This window comes from Herpailurus yagouaroundi, unplaced genomic scaffold (genome assembly GCF_014898765.1).
Source record: "Herpailurus yagouaroundi ecotype Mexico unplaced genomic scaffold, PumYag 196, whole genome shotgun sequence".
Taxonomy (NCBI): Eukaryota; Metazoa; Chordata; class Mammalia; order Carnivora; family Felidae; genus Herpailurus; species Herpailurus yagouaroundi.
In genome coordinates this window covers 19,587,172-19,606,664 of record NW_024412427.1, presented here as the reverse complement: position 1 = coordinate 19,606,664, position 19,493 = coordinate 19,587,172, and positions in this window count along the sequence as shown.

Genomic DNA, 19,493 nt, shown 5'->3' with positions numbered 1-19,493 from the left:
GGCACTATTTTAAAGACTTGACGTAGATTGATTTGTTTCATCCACATCCCCTGAGATAGGTGGAATTATTATCCCACTTTGTAGATGAGCCAACTGGGGCTCAAACAGTTTAAATAACTTGCCCTAGGTCATGTAGTTAATAAGTGGCAGAGCAGAAATTTGAGCTCAGGCAGTTTCAAAGTACATATCTTTCACCACAACATTATATACTGCCTGTACATCTGCTCCATGTACAATCAATTGTAGACAGTTTGTTGTTATGCAAATTGAGGGGAAAATGGCTAGTTCAGGAAATGCCTTTTTTCTTTTTGCTCTTCATTGTGTGACATGAATTCTGAAAGGCTGACACTGTAACTCAATGTCCAGGGAGTCCATAGATGAATGAATGAATGAAGTGTATCTATGTGTGTGAGGTAAGGAAGGCAACTGACTATTTTGCAAGGGGGGGATAATATCCTTACATTTAATCTTACTTTTCATGGAAGATCACAGAATGTTATACACACACACACACACACACACACACACACGTGTGTGTGTGTGTATGTGTGTGTGTGTATATATATATATATGTGTGTGTGTATGTATACATACACACACACAAAGAGAAAGTAATTTTAAGAAAGTCTGGCTAAGAAAATTCCTATTTTGAAACAACTTGGGATATGCAGTAAGTTTCACATCCAATTTTCTTAAAAACAACAGTTATTTTATTGAACATACTGGTAGACAGACTGGAAAGATGATACCCATTTCAGGCATTTATTTTTAACTAGATTAGAATAAACGTCACCAGAATGTGTATCCATTTTATTGACCACTAACTATGCCTATTTAAAAACGGTTGTTTTCCAACCATTCATTCACTTGAGATTTGACCCAAATCTCAGAATGGAACAGATATTTAATCATCTTAGAAGTAAAATGCACCACAACCTGGGGAATTTTAAAACACCCATTTTTCATGGTTTCTGTCCACAATGTAACACAATTAGTGTACTTGAAAGGACTCAGGAGTTTTAATCAGCTTGGGCTGAGTTTCAAGGTCTTGGTGGAGCTTAAAGCCAGGCTCCTCTTGCCCAGTCCCAGGTCAGGTTACAAAAATTTCACAACACTCTTACCCCTCCCATTCCTTTCCCCCATACAAGTAACTGAAAAAAAAGTATCAGCTCTTAAGAAGTGGAACTAGTATTCCCTCTCAGGTGCTGGGAGCCAGTTCTAAACTATCCCTAATTTACAAGGGTAATAGAGGAGGAATTCTGTGACAGGGTGGATTTGCACAGCCCCCTTTAGGTCATTATATTGACAGTATCATTGCAGTCAGATAGAGAATGCAGCCAGGTCCTCCAATCCACAACTTGCAACTAAACCAAATCTTCATTTTATGAAGACAATAGCAAATTCAATTAGAAACTCTAAGCGCTCCATGGATCAATCAGGTCATATACAATTAGCTTTAATTGGTACCTGTCCAGAGAAGTACATTCTTTACCTGCAGTCAAGGGATACTCAGAGACTTTCTTGACTTTGAAAAACATCAAAGCAATTCCTTCTAATCTAAGCATTACAGCCAGCCCTGAGCAGTAGCTAAAGCGCCAACACCAATAAAAAACAACAAAGATTTGAAAGAAAAAAATTCCACCTAAATTTTCTAAAAGAGCAAATGGTGATGTGGAACACAAAATGCATAGACACTTAATTTGTAGAGTATAATTCCCAACGGCTAAATGTCTCCCAAGAAATACTAACCTTGCACCCCAGACTGAAAATATGATTTTATAGACATTTCAAGGAAGAAATCATGAGGAATAACCAAATATAATATTTCTCTGATTATCTTTCAGGGACTTACTTTATAAAGATAATTAAAAGCAAATTAATGATAATATCTTGTGCTTTGCAACTGAAATGAAAATATGGCTTTTTGGTCCTTTTTGTAATCAGACATGTAATTTAGAGTCTTTGAGAAATAATAAGGCTTAATAATAATAACTTACATAATAGTAACTAGACATATTGTGGTGATCATTTTTCAAAACAAGAAAAAAAAAGAGAACAGCAAATGAAGAGACAATTTTTTGAAGATACTAGATATGATCAAGAAAAGCCAAAGTGACAACCTGAAATTCCTTCAGCAGCAGAATCTCTAATGAAGCAGCTGGTGTATGACCTGGGGATCAGATCTAGGTTCTGATCCCAGGTAGGTAGCCAGGTAGGAGATGAAAAGTCATTAATGACACCAAAACTTGGTGTCTGCATCTGTAAATGAAGATGCTAGAATAGAGCAATCTCCAGTTGCCCCACCAGTTAGAGAGGCTGATGTCAGGGTATTAGAAAGCACTATAGGAAGCTTGCACCAGGCCAAGTTTTCTATAACAAGCACCTCTTCCTTGTGATGCCAGAAACAGAATATGAAAATTGATTGTTTCTATTTTTATGCTAAAATGGAAACAGAGGTGGGAAGGATAAAAGGAATCCATCACGCAAAAGAAAATTTTGTTTTAAATTTTATACCCAATAGAAATTCTAGCCCTCCAAGGATATTATGAGTCTGTAATCTTAGCCCTCTACTTACCTGACCTTTAGCAGCAGGGAGTAGGCAGCAGCAAATCGGGCTTGGAAGTCTACTTCCTAAATCAGTCTCATTCTCTCCAGCTCCTGCCCTTTTTGTGAATTATTACACCACCTGGCACCAGGAATATTATTGACTCTGGAGCAGGGAGCTTAATTTTGCAATAAATTTTACAGATTGCTAACTGAAAAACAAGAACAAAAATGAACTACTAGGTAGCTGAAACCGCTGACTCTCACTGCTCCTTCCTGCCCCTGGCTAATTTATGGCAGCAGAGCTGGGCTCCCACACTGCGGCTGCCACTTTGGCTTGGCTGCTCTGCTCACCGCGCGTGGGGCAGCAGGCCAAGGAAGGAAGCCATGCTCCCTTGTCTGTGGATTTCAAACCACACTGTGCATGCTGGAATTCCCACAGCCTCCCCTACAGTCTTAGCTCCTGAGATCTCAGAGGTAAAAGTAAGTAAGTTGGGGTTCAGTCATGATGTTTGGTAGAAAGAAGAGGGAAAATGCTTTGCAATACATTGGAATTCTCGTCCCATTTCTTCTATGCTTTCCAGTTCAACATATATTTATGGACCACTCATTCTGTGTTATGTATTCAGTTAATGTGTAAAAAGATGTGTAAGACAGGGTTTCTAATTGTGTCAGGCATTGCTGTGTAACAAACCACCCCAAAGGGGTCAGCTAGGGGCTGCATGGTATAGGATGGCTTTGGTTCAGCTACAAGCCATCTCTTTTCCCTAGCATGTTAGCCTAGACTTGTCACCTTGTGGTAGCAAGATTCTAAAAGGGAAAATGAAAATGCACAGACACTTTTCAAGCCTCTGCTTACGTAAATCAAGTTTGCTACTATTCCACTGCCCCCCAAAAGACACATCAAGACACACAGTCAACTCCAAGTATGAGAGGACACTACCAAAGGGAGTGGATACAGAGAAACATGAAAAAGTGGGGTCCTTAGTGCACATCAGTCTACCACAATGGCCCTGAAGAGCTTGCAGGACAGAGAGAAAAGTTTGTAAAGTACTGTCTTGCAATGACAGAGGTCAAGCAGATGGAGAAGCACCTACTGTGGCTTAGACCGGTGGAGCTCTAAGGAAGCAATGCCACTAAACTGAGTTTTGAAGAATGTGTAGAATATGCAGGGATACAGCATAGAAAGAGTCAGAGATACAAAGGAACAGTCAACAGTGGGGCTACATGCTTATCATGTTTTTTATATGAAATTTATTGTCAAATTGGTTTCCATACAACACCCACTGCTCATCCCAACAGGTGCCCATCACCCACTTTCCCCTCCTTCCCACTCCCCATTAACCACAATGTCAAGAGAACAGTTTCATTCTCTTCTATCTTCTATGTACCATGGTGACCTGGAAACTACTTATTTCCTATCCATGATGCTATACTCTTTTTCATCCGCCTTATTCCTTCCTGCTTTTACTTTGACTTATTTTACAAGTTGATGATCTTGGTCCATCACTCCCCATATATGGGTAACTAACTTGCCAGAATAACTCTTCTTAAATCTCTTTTTCCTACCCAGACATCTTCAATAACCTCAACTTATGTATCTCACAGCTTTCTGGTCAATTTCCTGAAGATATATCCCAGGTGCACTTCTAGCCCATTATCTCTCCCTGAATCTGATTTATCCTCCACACAGTTCCGACACAGTTGTTGGTTGCCCAGCCACCCAAAGTAGAACACTGAATCCTATTTTTGTATTGCCCCTCGTACTCCATTGTACCTCACATCCAGGAAATCCCCAAGTGCTAACTTTGACTCATGAATACTGTCCAGCTTACTCTTCTCCTTCCCATCACCACAACCAAAGCTTCCTTGTTGCTCACCAAGCTCTTCATCATTTCTCACCTGCACCAACCACGGCAGCTCCCTGACTGGTTTCCTTCCTCAAATTCATCATCCACCCAGCTTCTAGTGTGATTTGTCTGAAATGCAAATAAGACATGCATCTCCATTATCTACAGACCTTCATGGCTCCCCACTAGCTGCAATCATCATAGTAATGCCTATAACACTCTCCTGAAATCACCCGTACAGATATTGATGTTCTGTTGTGCATCCCTCCCTGCATGCAATACACTCTACATTCTGGCAGCTTGCAAGGTGTTCCTTATCTCTGTTCTATGCTCTTGAGGTTCTCTGAGACTTAAATGCCTTTCTCCCCACCCCACCTCCCTTTGATCAGTTCCTAACCGTTCAGAAAACTCAAAAATTACTGAAAAATTACTTTCTCCAGAGCTTTTCTCTGACCTGTGCTCTCTGTTTTCACCTCCTGCAGTGCCACATACTGCTCCACTCTCCTCCTCTCGTATTCCATGTATGTCTTTGTTGTCATACTTAACATTTTTTGATCACATGTATCTGTTTATCTTTCTCACTCATTGTGCCTCTGTTAGGACAGAAAGAATATATGACAATTTTTTATATTTTTAGAGCCTGGAATGACTAACATATTATATCTGGGAAGGAAGGTAAGGAGTTAGTAATAGTAGAGTGACCTGAAACCAGTAGGTCACTTACCCACTAGCTATATGACTTTGGGAAGGTTTCTTAACCTCTTTGCTTTGATTCCCATATTTGAAAAATGCAGATTACTGTACTATGTATCTCACAGGGTATATTTCCAAAGGAAATGAGCCAGCAAGTAAAGTGCTTTAGCACAGTGCCTGGACTATGGTAGGTAATCAATAACCACTGGCTCTCTTTAGAGTGTGGAGCACATTGTGGTTAGTAGATGAATAGATAAATGGATTAAAATAGCCTGGTCAGGCCACTGAGATATGAAACAGCATAATGTGTGTGAGAAAAACACAGCCAATTTGTTATTACTCTAGAGTAAAAAGCTACAAATGGGTGAATGAAATATTTGATTACTTGGGGACTCACAAGTCCAAGTTATAGCTTCTTATCTATTCTTCCATTCTCTCTGGTTTGTCCTAACTTTTAATTTCTAGGCATCCCTCATGGCCAAGTCTGCCTCTGGCCTCAGAGATGCCCAAATCCAGCAATATGTGTGAAGTTAAGAATTTTATAAGGCTCTTCCCTCTATAAAGTGGGGTCCTTCCAAATTAAAAGGCTAGCTATACAATTTGACAGGCTGTGCCAGGCTACAGTTTTGTGAATACTGTCAGAAGTCAAAAATCTAAGACAGTTTCTAAAACCTGACTGGCAAATGCTTATTTCCTTTAGAAATCCAGTGGATATAACCTCTATATTTTGCTAAAGAAAAAATAAAAGTAGTACAAGTGGTGGAAGAACATTGTTCAAGGGTAAAGAAGTCAAGCTATAACAAATGAAACATAAAATGGGGAAAATCTATCAGATACTTAAAGGAGCTTCTGATTAGTTCTCTCTGAAGACAAACACATTTCTGTTATTTTGGTCAATAGAAGGAATACTGGAGAAAGCTTTTCATGTCAGTGAAAGGGCTGAAGGACTTTATTGAGTTTTTGCACCGTAAATGGGTACAAAGTGATAGGGCCACTGCCATCTGGAAGATGCTATTATCTAACAGAGAAGGTATTTTCACACCTAGTTCATCCTTCTACTCTGCCACCCCTTAAAACCAGGGTCCTCCATTCCAAATGTTAAGTAGACTGAGACTTCCTAAAGCATTAGGCACCAAAGGATGATTCATACCTGATGCCACTAAGCTTCCAAGTGGGAACAGGACTGGAGTCTTGTTAAATGTTTTCCTTAATATAGAAATGAGTACATGTATCACTCCAGATATACACACGAAGAGAACTCTTTCTGTGAAATTCTGGGTGCATACCAGTAATGAGCAGGAACCTAGATCATGCCAAGAAAGAGGCAGGCAATCAAGAAGAACCAATGACTTTAAAATGCCCAACTGTGATCAGAGGTTTCTCCTTCCTGGGCTCGTCTTGATGACTTCCAGGGAGTTGGTCTCTAGCAAGGGCTTGTTATGGTGACCTTCTAGATGTTACATTTATAAAGCAGAGGTCAGCAAAATTTTTATTTTAAGAGTAAAATACTAAATATTTTAGACTTTTCAGGCCATATGGAGTCAGTCACAGTTACTCAACTTTGGCACTGTAACATATAAGCAGCCACAGATAATACATAAACAAATAAATGTGCCTATGTTCCAATTAAACTTTACTAACAAAAGCCAAGTGTGGGCTTGACATGGCCATAGGCCACTGTTGTCAGGTTTTCTTTCGAGTATTCAGCACTGTGTAGAATTTGGTAAAATCTTTTCCTACTAAATCATACATTATATAGAAAAGCTGAACTTCCTAACATTTTTATGGAGATTTCCAGAAATCATAATCATCTCCCAAAGCACAGTGGACACATCTCTCTAACGGTAACACCTCATGTTATAGTTACTGGCTTTTTTCATCTTTCTCTCTTACCAGACTATTGCATATGTACCCATTTTCCCTACTGTTTCAGATCTAAAGACTATATCTTACATGGGTTTGTTGTTCAATAAGGGTTTATTAAAATAAAGAACACTATTACCATTAATAAAATAAATGCATATGCAAAAAAAAAGCTGCTAGCAAAAAATGTTTACCCCTAGTTTTACTAATCCCAACAACTGAATTAAATGTTATGTCTACTTGTAAAAATGATTCTTATATTAATTGATTTATAATGTAGATTTATTTTTGTATCCTGTCATTTAGCATTATTCAAACTCCACAGTTTTTTCTAACAAGTTGGGGAGAAAATAAATTTCAAATGAACAAAGACCCTTCCAAGCTGTCATGTCCTCTACATGTCTATCTGATCCCTTCATCATCTGCTCTTAGAACTGTAAAATAACAAAGCTGAATGAAGTCTTAGGAAAGAACACTCTCTCTTGCTTCTGGGTGGATGAGCCAGCTGAGTGATCAAGACAGTTACTCTCTCTGAGGCTGTAGAGATGGAAGCTGTAAGTGGCAGACCACTCTTGCCACACTCACTTAAGCTCCAGCTGTGTAGCCATTCCATCTGAAAATTTCTTCCACCCTCCCACTACAAAGGAAAGAAGCATGAGAAACAATACCCTAGCCTACTACTTCTCAATGTGGGTTCAATGTGGGTATGAATCTCCTTGGCATTTTGCTAAATGAAGATTCTGACCCATTAGTTCTGGATTGGGACCTGAGACCCTGTATTTATAAAAAGCTGAATTTTACAGAAGAGGAATATCAAATGGTTTGTCCAAGATCACTCAGGAGTGAATGGCAAAGTTGATCTGAAGTACAGTACACCACAGGGGCTGTTTACAAGAAACCCAATAAGACTCTTCTTTGGACTTTATGGACCCCTCTACTCCCATGTAGCAAATGATGGTGTTGCTCCACCTATAACCCTAGCTTTATCAACTCATTGTGCATCTTATTTCCAACTGCCAGTATTTGCATCTTTTTGCTTGCAGGCATTTTCCAAAGCCATCGAAGACCACTCTGCTCATTAGTTGCCCATTAATTGTAGTACTTGGCAATGAACAGACCTGCAGAGCAATGTTCAAGCACTGATGTTGTGATGCTGTGATAAATTGATGGACAGATACATCAGTTTCCTTGTCCTTCAGATGGGACAACCCTAAGGTATGTTCTACATAGCTTTCCAGATCTCCCAAGAATAAGCTCTAGTTGCTAACAGTGGGTAACTATTCATGACCTTGCCTTCTTTTCACTTTCTTCCCCCATCACCTTTCCACTTCCTTGCACTCGAACCCCAACCAGCAACTAATATTTAAAATTCTGTGATCAATGACCTTCAAGTATTCCTACCGCATTATTACTCTTCAAAGAATTTTGAGAAGGTAGCCTTAAATTTGTTTAGTAAATTTAAAGTTTTAAATATATGTATAAAATTATATATATAATAAATAATACATTATACATATGCAATATGGATACATGTATATATCTGATACACATACACATATAATACACATATATGTATACATACATACATATATAATACACACATATTATATGTGTATATACACATAGTAGTATGTGCATACTACATAATACTCAATACATATACATAATAATACATATATAATAAAATATAAATGTATACACACACACACACACACACACACACACATACACATATGATTAAAAAGAGTCCTGGAGAACTGAAGAATGAAGATACTTGTCACACAACTAAGAAGTCACATACAAAGTCCAGTGCTTTTATATACACATACACACATAGGCACACAGGAAATGGAAATCGTATTTAGACAGTGATTTCACAGGAAAGAAGTAAGAGCATTTCCATATGACAAAAGAGGTTAATGAATAAAGTTTGTTCCCAGGAAGTCAAACTAAATTTATTGCATGTAATTTTGTTTACAGATGTTTGATATCTCTTAAACTCTGTGCCTCAGTATCACCTTTTATCATATTACGTCCCTTATAGGAAAATAATGATGCAGACCATGTTTCTTGGTGACCACTAGTTTACATGCTTAAAAATCACTCACTTGGAAACAGAAAGCCTACTTTGGGTGGTATCCTGTTTGGGATGATATCGATCATCTTGGATCACACATAAACAAAAACTTAGCTCCTCCCAGAGCTGTGAAGCAAAGTCAAATAAAGAATATTTTTCTGAGAGTAATTTCATCCACCTCTTCATGATTTAAAAGAAAACAAAGCACCAAAACATAGAAAAAAAAAAGATGAATCTTTTGTACATCTTGTCACATAAGATTTCTATTGAGACAGTTTGGGATAAATACAAGAGACTTCCAAATTAATACCCAACCTGATACAAGGTCACATCAGAATAACTTAAACGTGTTTCACAGAAGAAGAAAATCCCTAAGATCTAAGTAATAGATTTATCAAATAATGCATTTTTGTTTGAACATTTTATAAACCAGCATTGGAGCTTTTTTTAATATAATCAATGACTTTTCCCTAAAGCCATTAGAGGGAACTAGGGTCCTATGAAATCTTGCTGAAGCCAAATTCTGAAAAATGTAAATATTTACTTGACTTTTTTTACACTTGTGCTGTTATTTAGGAAGCACAGTGGTATTCTGCCTAAGTCCAATGTCACTGGAAAATTTATGTAAACTCTAGTCTAGGGCTGCACTGTCCAAAGCAACACTGGCCACATTTACCTATCTAAACTTAAACTAATTAAAATTTCATTAAGATTTAAAATGCAGTTGTTTTGTCACACTAGCCACATTTCAAAGGCTCAAGAGCCACATGTGGCCATTGTCTACCATATTAGTGCAGATTTAGAGCATTTCCATCAGCAAGTTCTATTGGACAGCTCTGCCCTAACAGAAGTGCTTGAAAAAACAGAGAAGGAAATGAAGGAAATACACTATATTCTCTACCTCTATCCCACATTTACAAGTATATGCTCCCTTTAGTAAATACAGTTCTGGACAGCAAGAGTCATAAATCGTTTTGGAGCCACAACGAGTAGGAGAAGGTAGGCTGTTAGCAAGAGGTTATGACCCTATTACAGGAAATGGGAGTCGCTGCCTGCCACATCCTGAAAACAAATTGGTCTTTGGTACTTCATTTTGATGCAATGTAAAAATCTCTTTCGTTGCCCTGCATTTTGGAAACACCTTATTAGGTACATAATGCCTAAGATACATCAATGCTTTCCTCTATGATTTCCTCTCGTCTGTTATTACTATTATCAGAACCACTAATATTCATGTACAACCTAATATACCCTAAACTGAGGATTAAGCAGATTTCAGAAATAAAATATTCAAGTCTTCCCAGTGATCAACCAAACCTGGATTTTCAAGATTTAAAAATGTGAGCATTTCACTGATTCATAAGATAGTTTAGTTTTAAAGTGTATAAATTTTTAACATAATTTGGTAGTATCTTTGATCACAATTGTTCATGAGAGATATCAGGTTTTGTCAAAATCAGAAACAAAGCACCAAATTGTAACCATGGTTTTGTCTGATTGCAAGCAACAGAATGAAAAGTGGAAAAATGTAAATGATAAGCACTTATAATGTTTGGGATATGTTTCTTGTAAAAGTGTATGTACAGAACTGGGAAAACTGTCCATATATTTCAGCATCCAAAAGAGACCATTTCAGTTCAAATCAGATGATCTGAAAGAGATCTGAAAGAGATCTTACTTTCCTTAAACTTCCTAGTTATTAATTTGGGTAACTCTCATTTGATTTTCGATTCTTAGAAGTTAAATACGTTTTAGTTTTCAGGCCCATCAGCAATGACAATGTCCTTAAAATATTAGTTTGCAAGGCAACAGTGCCCTAGTTGTGCACATCATGAGGTTACCCTAGGATATTTGGGACAAGCCTTCCACAGTGTGTGCTGCATTCTGGTGAAGCTTTAGCATCCCTCCTCCAGGCAAGCACTCTGCAAGTTCTCCTAAGACTCAGAAATCAGCCACCAGAGAGGAGAGAACTAACCAGGGAACCTGCAGTTGTCACCATGGATTTGATGACCATTTGCTGCCAGGCACTTCTCGCTAAGATGCCTAGCAAAGAGCTTGGGATCCCAAACTTATGCTCCAGCCATCAGCGACAGGAACCACTCCGGGAACAGAAGCCAGCTCACATCCATACTTAACCCAGACTTCCTAACAGTATCACATCATAAAACCATAGCACATCTGGCACACATTTAAGGCCAAGTTGGCAGTATTCGATACAAGAAAGAAACCAAAGACTGAATTAGCATCCCACATGCTTGTTTTCGCAAGTCATAGATGCAGAGCAGAGGTATGTGGAGTGAAGCCCACAAGACACCCATGAACCTTTTCTTAAATGAAGGCTGAGCTGCCTAAGTCCAATGAACTCCTAGAAAAAACAAGCCAGCAACAAATCATACATACAAAAACAACAACAAACCCCCCAACGTTGTTGCCTTAACTTTTGCTTGCCCCAGTGAAGATCTTGTTACCTGGACACCTTTTTATTTTTATTTTTATTTTTTGGTTTATGTGGGATAAGTATCTGAGCCATCTTTCAAATGGGAACCTAAATCAGAAACAGGCTCTAACTCCTTTCTAAACGTGTAATTCCAAGTCACTCTTACCTCTATCTTCCAGAGTGAGCTAGTTTTCATCTTTGCAAGTCTGCAATGTCAAGGGGAAACCTGGCTTTCAGAAAACATTCCTTTGCATCAGAATACAAATTCATCATTTACAGGTGCGTTTTCAGCTACATTCCTACTCCAAAGCATCACCTTCCAAAAAAAACTAAAATAATGATTCGAAAGTTGTTTAGGGAGCATAAATCAGGCAGGAGCTAGAGGAGCAGGTAAAAGCAGTTTTAAGGGATGCTTAATAACAGACCATGACACAACTATGTTGTAGTAAAGAGCCACTGGAGAGAACGCTTTCTTTTTTCCTGAATTTAACTCTGGTGGCATAGTCTGATACTAAAATGGTATATTTGTAATCAAAACTCTCCTAGAAAAGCATAGACACATGTGCTTCTTTGAAGGTAAACAAGGAAGTCCTAGAAATTTTAGAAGAAAATAGGGATGAAATTTTAATAATTTTGGAGAAAGTCATTGTAAGTTAGACACAAAATAGAGAAGCCAGCAAAATGTTAAATCTACTAAGCAATTCAAAAGTTTTAAATATTAACAAAATTTTTATTAAATTAAAAAATGAAAATTGAAAAAAAAAGAAAGTTCTATATGTAAGCTGTGACATAGTCTCAGCATTACTTTTACCATGTTAACATTTTACCTATGCTCCTCACTCCCCTTCAATACTTGCAGAACATATGATAAATAGCTATTTTCTTGAACTTACACAGTACACCCACAAATCAATGGAAATGAGTCAAATAATGATCTCTAAAAGATTCAAAACAGGCAACTTTTATTTAAAAAAGATACAAAAAGTAAAGCTACAAAAAGCAAAAAGCAAAGGTACAAAAGATCTTTTTGTAAAGATAAAAAAGCAAATAAAGAAGATGCTCAAAGTCAATCAAAACAAATAAAAACTAAAATTTTTAACTAAAATTAAGATTGGTAAAAATTTAAATTCCTAAGTTACAACAGCGTTGAGGCAGAGTCCTGCACTGCTAGGGTCCCTGTAAGTGGTACATTGTTAGAGGGAAATTTGACAAAATTGAGACTAAAAATGTACATTTTCTCTGACGTAGAATTCTCCTAGTATAAGAATTTATCAAACTGATAAAGTCACAAAAATATCAACATATAATTTATATGAATTTATATGAATGTGTAAATTTTATATGAATATATATTCTATATAATTTATAATTTTTTAAAATATCCTGAGATATTAGGTCAAACCACCAGGACAGCAATTTCATATAGCATATCATACTTATCTAATAGATAAGATGTCCCAGATATATTACTAGAAGTGGGGAAAATATAAGATATAGAGAAAAAAATGGGGGCACCTGGGTGGCTCAGTCGGTTGGGCGTCCGACTTCGGCTCAGGTAATGATCTCGCGGTCTGTGAGTTCAAGCCCTGCATCGGGCTCTGTGCTGACAGCTCAGAGCCTGGAGCTTGCTTTGGATTCTGTGTGTCGCTCTCTCTCTGCCCCTCCCCTGCTCATGCTCTGTTTCTCTTTCTTTGTCAAAAATAAGTAAACATTTTTAAAAAAATTTAAAAAAAAAGATATAGAGAAAAAATGTACTGTATAAAGGAATCATTTGTATATTTTTTAAAGAACATACATATCAGTGTATGTGTGTATCCTCTTTCCCCAGAAATATATAAGAAATAGCTCATAATGAGTATGGGGGTGTCGTTAGTGGATATAATTGCTATTTTTCATCTGGTTCCTTTCCAGTATAGTTTGACTTTTTAAACGTTAGTATGTAATGCATTTACTAAAAAAAAAAATAATAACAAAAATATAATTCTCCTAGAAACCTTGCTGAACTGCTATTCAGTGAGAAAGAATTAAACCAGTTTTCAGCTTGAAAGAGCTGTCTTCTGGTGAATGGCAGGGCCACAAAAGAAGCTCATTACCATCTTCTTCAAACCCAATGAAAGGGGTAAATTTGGTCCTTGAGCATAAACAGTAATTATCCGTGCATTTCCCCTGAAACTTCTTTATAAAGATTTCAAGAGAATGAATGGAGTGGATTGAGTTTCATGTAGCAGTGTTTGCCCAATGCAGGTGAGAGTCTGAACAATCTTTGATCCAAGTGGCATTGATACACTAAAACCACAACGGCCAGGGCACATCTTAAACTTGCCAAAATAAAGAATTTACCAAGGGAAATAAAATTTCCAGGTGATAAAATTCCCTATCTTTTCCATGTATAACTGAGGAGAATACTGCCTTGTTTTAAAAAAGAGATGTCATGAAACGAAAAGCATATGTAGATCTTCTGATTTTTTTAAACTTATTCTCATAGTGAAGAAAATATCTGCAATGCATTCATCTGACGAATGACTCGACTCTTACATTAGTTTTCTATTGCTGCTTTAACGAATTACCACAAGTTTGATGATTTAAAGCAACATAAATGTATTATCTCACAGCTCTGAAGGTTGGAAGTCCAGATGGGCTGGACTGGTTCCTCTACTCTGGGTCTCACATGGCCAAAATCAAGGTGTCAGACATCCAGAACTTTTTTTTTTTTTTTTTTTTGCCTTTTAGGATATTTTTTAACTATTATTTTAATGTAAGTTTAAGCTTACAGAAAAGTTGCAAGAAGAGTAAAATAATAACTCATATAATCTTTATCTAGTTTGCATATTGTCCTTTTCTCATTTGTTTTATTATTTGCTCTTTATATACACGCTTTTTATATACTTTATATATACTGACATAAAACATGTCAGTCACATACATAGAGTGCTTTAGTACTAAATACTTCAATGTGTATTTACCAAGAATATAAAAATATTCTCTTACATAACCACAGTCAATTACCAACTTCAGTAAATTTAATATTGATACAATATTCTTTTTCTTCTACCATCTATATTCCAATTTTCTCAACTGACACAGTAACATCCTTTATAGCATATCTTTCCCTCCAGTTCAAGATCCAGTCTAGTATCACATATTGTGCTTGATTGTCCAGTCTCTAGTGGTGTGCTGGTAAAAGTTTAACAACCAGTGCTCCAGTGGATAACTACGCCCATTCGTAACATTTGTCATTTCTGCGATGTAAACACTCTCACCATAACCAATTTCAATCTACCAAAATTAAATCACTGAATGTGTAATTGGAAAGAGATAAGCCAGATGTACATCTGGCTTTTGAACACCAATTGGAAAGAGATATGAGTACATATCTCTTTTAGTCTGCTTTAATCTGGGAATGTTCTTCAGTATCTCCTTCAGACAATGACATTTTTTTAAGAATATGGTCCTTTTTTAAAAAAAAAATTACGTTCCCCTTTTGAGATCTGATATTCCCTGTTCATATTCAGTTGATACACTCCCAGTTAGAATATCACATATAATGTGTTATTTTCCAGGGTATCACACCTGGAGGGCACATAATGTCCAGCTGCTCCATATTTACAATGTTATTTTTGATCACTGTGTCAAGGTATTAAATGACTGCTCTACTATACACTTACTATTCTGCTCCTTATCTAAAGACCATGTTAAGATCCCTCTCCCCATTAAATTTTCCCTATCACTTTTCTTCTTAAATATGTAAACAGAAATATCTTAGAATTCAAAAATATCTATACATAATTATGTTATTTAAAGAACAAAAACTGCTAACTCTCTACTCTGAAGAAAAATTTATGGACATAGATTAATATCCTAGTGGATATCAGAACTGAAAAGTGGCAAAACTCTGCGCAATAAACTTTTAGAATGTTTGTGTTTTCTTTCAAATACTAAGCTACAGTATTATTTTTTAAAGTGGTGCAATCATACCTACATTTCACGGTTATTATGAAGACTAGAGGTTTATCACGTCCCCAGTAGAGTACCTGCCACATTACAAGACTCAGTAAATGGAAATATATGTTGAAGACGGTTTACTTTCTGTCAGAATTGAAACAGTCCATTATAAAATTATGAGAGAGGAGAATGTTTTGGGAAAAATAGATAAAAATCAACTTCATAAAATAAGAATAAATGATTCTGTATATAGGGAGAACTTGGCCCATAAATGTCTGTGTGATGTTTAGAGTCCCTGGGTTAACCAGTGATCTCATACATTTTAACTGTTCTTAAGCAATACTGGGAGCTGCAGGACAAATCTTAACAACTCTGAAAAAGTCCAAAATCTCTTGGAAGAGGAGATCTAACAAAAGAGGTAAGTTCTAAAGAACAAAATAAGGATTACTGAAGACAAATGAAAGAAATGAAAAGAAACACACACACACACACACACACACACACACACACACACACAACCAGACTTCACCTGAATTTGAAACTGCTAAAAATGGTCATCAAAAGGCACCATTTAAAAAATGAAAAGCCAAATCAGGATTGCAAGAAAGTATCTGCAATGCATTCATCTGACAAATGACTCGACTCTTATGTTAGTTTTCTATTGCTGCTTTAACAAATTACCACAAATTTGATGATTTAAAGCAACATAAATGTATTATCTCACAGCTCTGAAGGTTGGAAGTCCAGGTGGGCTGGACTGGTTCCTCTACTCTGGGTCTCACATGGCCAAAATCAAGGTGTCAGCCATCCAGAACTCTTACTGGAGGCTCTCGGGGAGAATCCACTTCCAAACTAATTCAGGTTGTTGGCAGCGTTCAGTTCCTTGAGACTTTTAAGCTGAAGTCCTCATTTCCTTGCTGGCTGTCACCCAGGAGCCTCTTTTAGATCCTTAAGGCTGCCTATTTCTTTGTCACATTGTCCCCTCTACCTTTAAGCCAACAACAGTGTATCAAATACTTCTCATTGTTCCAATCTCTCTGATTTTTCTTTCTGCCTCATCTCTTCTGCCTCTAGCCAGAGAAAGTTCTCTGCTTATACTGGCACATGAGACTGGGCCCACCACAGTAATCTAAAGTAATCTCCCTATTTCAGGTCCCTGCCCTTAATTCTATCTGCAAAATCCCTTTCACTATGTAATGTAACATATACATAGAATTCAAGAATGGGGGCATGGATATTTAGAGGAAGGAAGCATTCTGCCTACTATAGACTTATATCCAAAATATATAAAAATCATATGCTACTTAATAAAACAAACAACCCAGTGTTTTTAAAGGGGACAAAAGACTCTAATCTTGACATAACCTTTGAATTAGCACATGGAAATATCATCAACATCATTTACCATGAAGGAAATGTAAATTAAAATTACACTAAGATACTACTTTACACCCCACTCCACACCCACTATAATGATTAAAACAAGGTTGGTGAGAATGTCGAACAACTGGAATGCTCATATACTGCTGGTCAGCATGTAAAATAATACAATCACTTTGAAAAACAGTTTGGCAATTTTGTTAAACTTACACTTGTTAAATGATCTGGCAACTCCTTCCCTAGGTACTTACCTAGAAGAAATGAAAGCATGTATCTACAAAAAGATTTGTTCATAGATATGTTCATAAAGATGTTATTGATAACACCCAAGACCTAGAAACAATCCAAATGTTTATCAACAAGTGAAGGAATAAACAAACTGTGGTAAATCCATACAAGTCTATTTAGCCATAAAGAAGAATGAACTACTAATACATGCAACAATATTAATGAATCTGAAAAACAGTATGTGCAGTGAAAGCAGCCAAACTGGTAAAAGAACATACTATATGAGTCATTTCCATGAAGTTCAAGAACAGAAAAATCTTATCTTTAGGGACAGAAATCAGATCAGGGTTGCCTTTGGAGGGTGGGGTTTGGGAGCTGACTGGAAAGAATCACAAAAGAACTCTCTGGTAAAGGAAATGCTCTAATAAATTGTGGTGATTGTTGCATGTGTGTATGTATTTGTCAAAGTACTTCCAACAGTACAGCTTATATCTCTGCATCTTACTCTAGATAAAGTATGCTTCAATAATGTCTTTTTAAAGAAAAAGAGTTGACAGAAGCAACAGCCAAGTTGGAGTATAAGCTTAATATCAAGCTTGTTAATTGCTGAAACTTTTGTATCCATGATAATCCTTTGTTGGCTTGATTTGTCAGCTTCTAAGAGAAATGTGTAAAAATATCTCTTTAAATTGTATATTTATCCATTTTTTTCTGGTAGTTTCCAGTGGATGTTTTTCCATCTCTCAGTTTTTCAACCTGTTTTATCATTTTGCTTGGTCTCTCATAAGATATATTACTAAATTGGCTGTTTTTTTTATCACTGTCACATCCTTGTTTTAAATATTCAAGCTATATATGCATATATATATTATATATGTGTATATATCACATCATATGTATATATTGTATATAATATATAATTCTTTATAATAACATATCATATATAATGTAATATATAATATAATAATATATAATATGTATTATATATGTGTATATAGATCTCAATCAGGCTCCACACTCTTGAGGAGCCCAACATGAGGCCCGATCCCATGACCCTGGGATCATGACCTGAGCCTAAATCAAGAGTCGGATGCTCAACTGACTGAGACACCCAGGTGCCCAAGCCTAATAATTTTTAAAGGAGAGTTTAATATATTCTAGATCTTTAGTTCCTCCATCCATCAAAAAAGGATATCATAATTTAACCCACCTCAAAATGATTGGAGGATATTAGATAATCCTTAACATAATGTTTCCCTGGAATGTTGGACAATAAACTTTATTTCATTTATTTATTCAATAAATACTTATTATGCTTCCTTTAAATGTTAGGCACTGGATATATAAGAAAAACAACATAGTTATGGTTCTGTCTTCATGGAAATTCTTTTCTAACAGGAAAATAACCGAAAAATGAGTGAACACACCTACATAAAATAAATGCAAACATCATAAAGGAAAAAAGTCAAGATTGAGACAGAGAAAAGTAGGTGAGAAAATCCTCAGAAATGTTCTGGGAAAAATAAAATATTGAAAGTAGGGTTCCCATAAAAATAATGTATCAAAAATATATAGGCAAAAAAATAAATAAATATATATGTGTGTGTGTGTATATATACATATATATACATATATATATATATACACATTATATATACGTGTGTGTGTGTGTGTGTGTGTGTGTGTGTGTATATATATATATATATATATATGTGAAAGCTGAGGTTTAACATTAAAGAAAAGTTGTAAAACTCTAAAGGCACTTGTAACATTTTAGTCAAACACCTAAAATGGTTATTTTTGGGCTGGGAGTGAAGGTTTATTAGGATAAGGAAAGTTTCTGAGGAGTTCAGTTTAATTGGGTTTCCTGTCCCTATTCATATTAGCTCACAAGGAGACCCAGGAAATATTATTCCACATGAAGAAAGCTCAAATAACAACTGAGAGCCCCCTGTTTTCTAATTCCATGTATGCTCACTTAAGCTGAGATGCTCATGGTCAGCAAATACCTACAAACCAAGTGAACTACATCTCCACGCACTGGATTGAGACAGGAGGTACACAGTTGTGCCCCATGTTAGTTACCTTTCCCATATCAGTGTGCTACCAATGAGTAATTTCTACTTTGCTAATTCACCCAGTGAGATTAAAATTTCAAATAGGACATTTTAAAGATAATCGACTTCAAACCCTCTCATTTTACAGATTAAGTGACAGATTCAGAAAGGGAAAGCAACTTGCCCCAAATCATACAACAAAAAAATCAGGACCCTTCAGTAGTCTTTCTACTCAACTCACTGGTAAATGGAAAAAACTACATAAGACTTCCACAAACCTACCACTTTAATAGCTAATGTCAACCCCACAGAAACAAAACTCCTCCTTAGTATTTATAAATCAGTCAACACACAGATGATACCAGTGGATGTGAATGAATAAATACAATCTTCTTACCCAAGGCACATTAGATTCCTTAAAA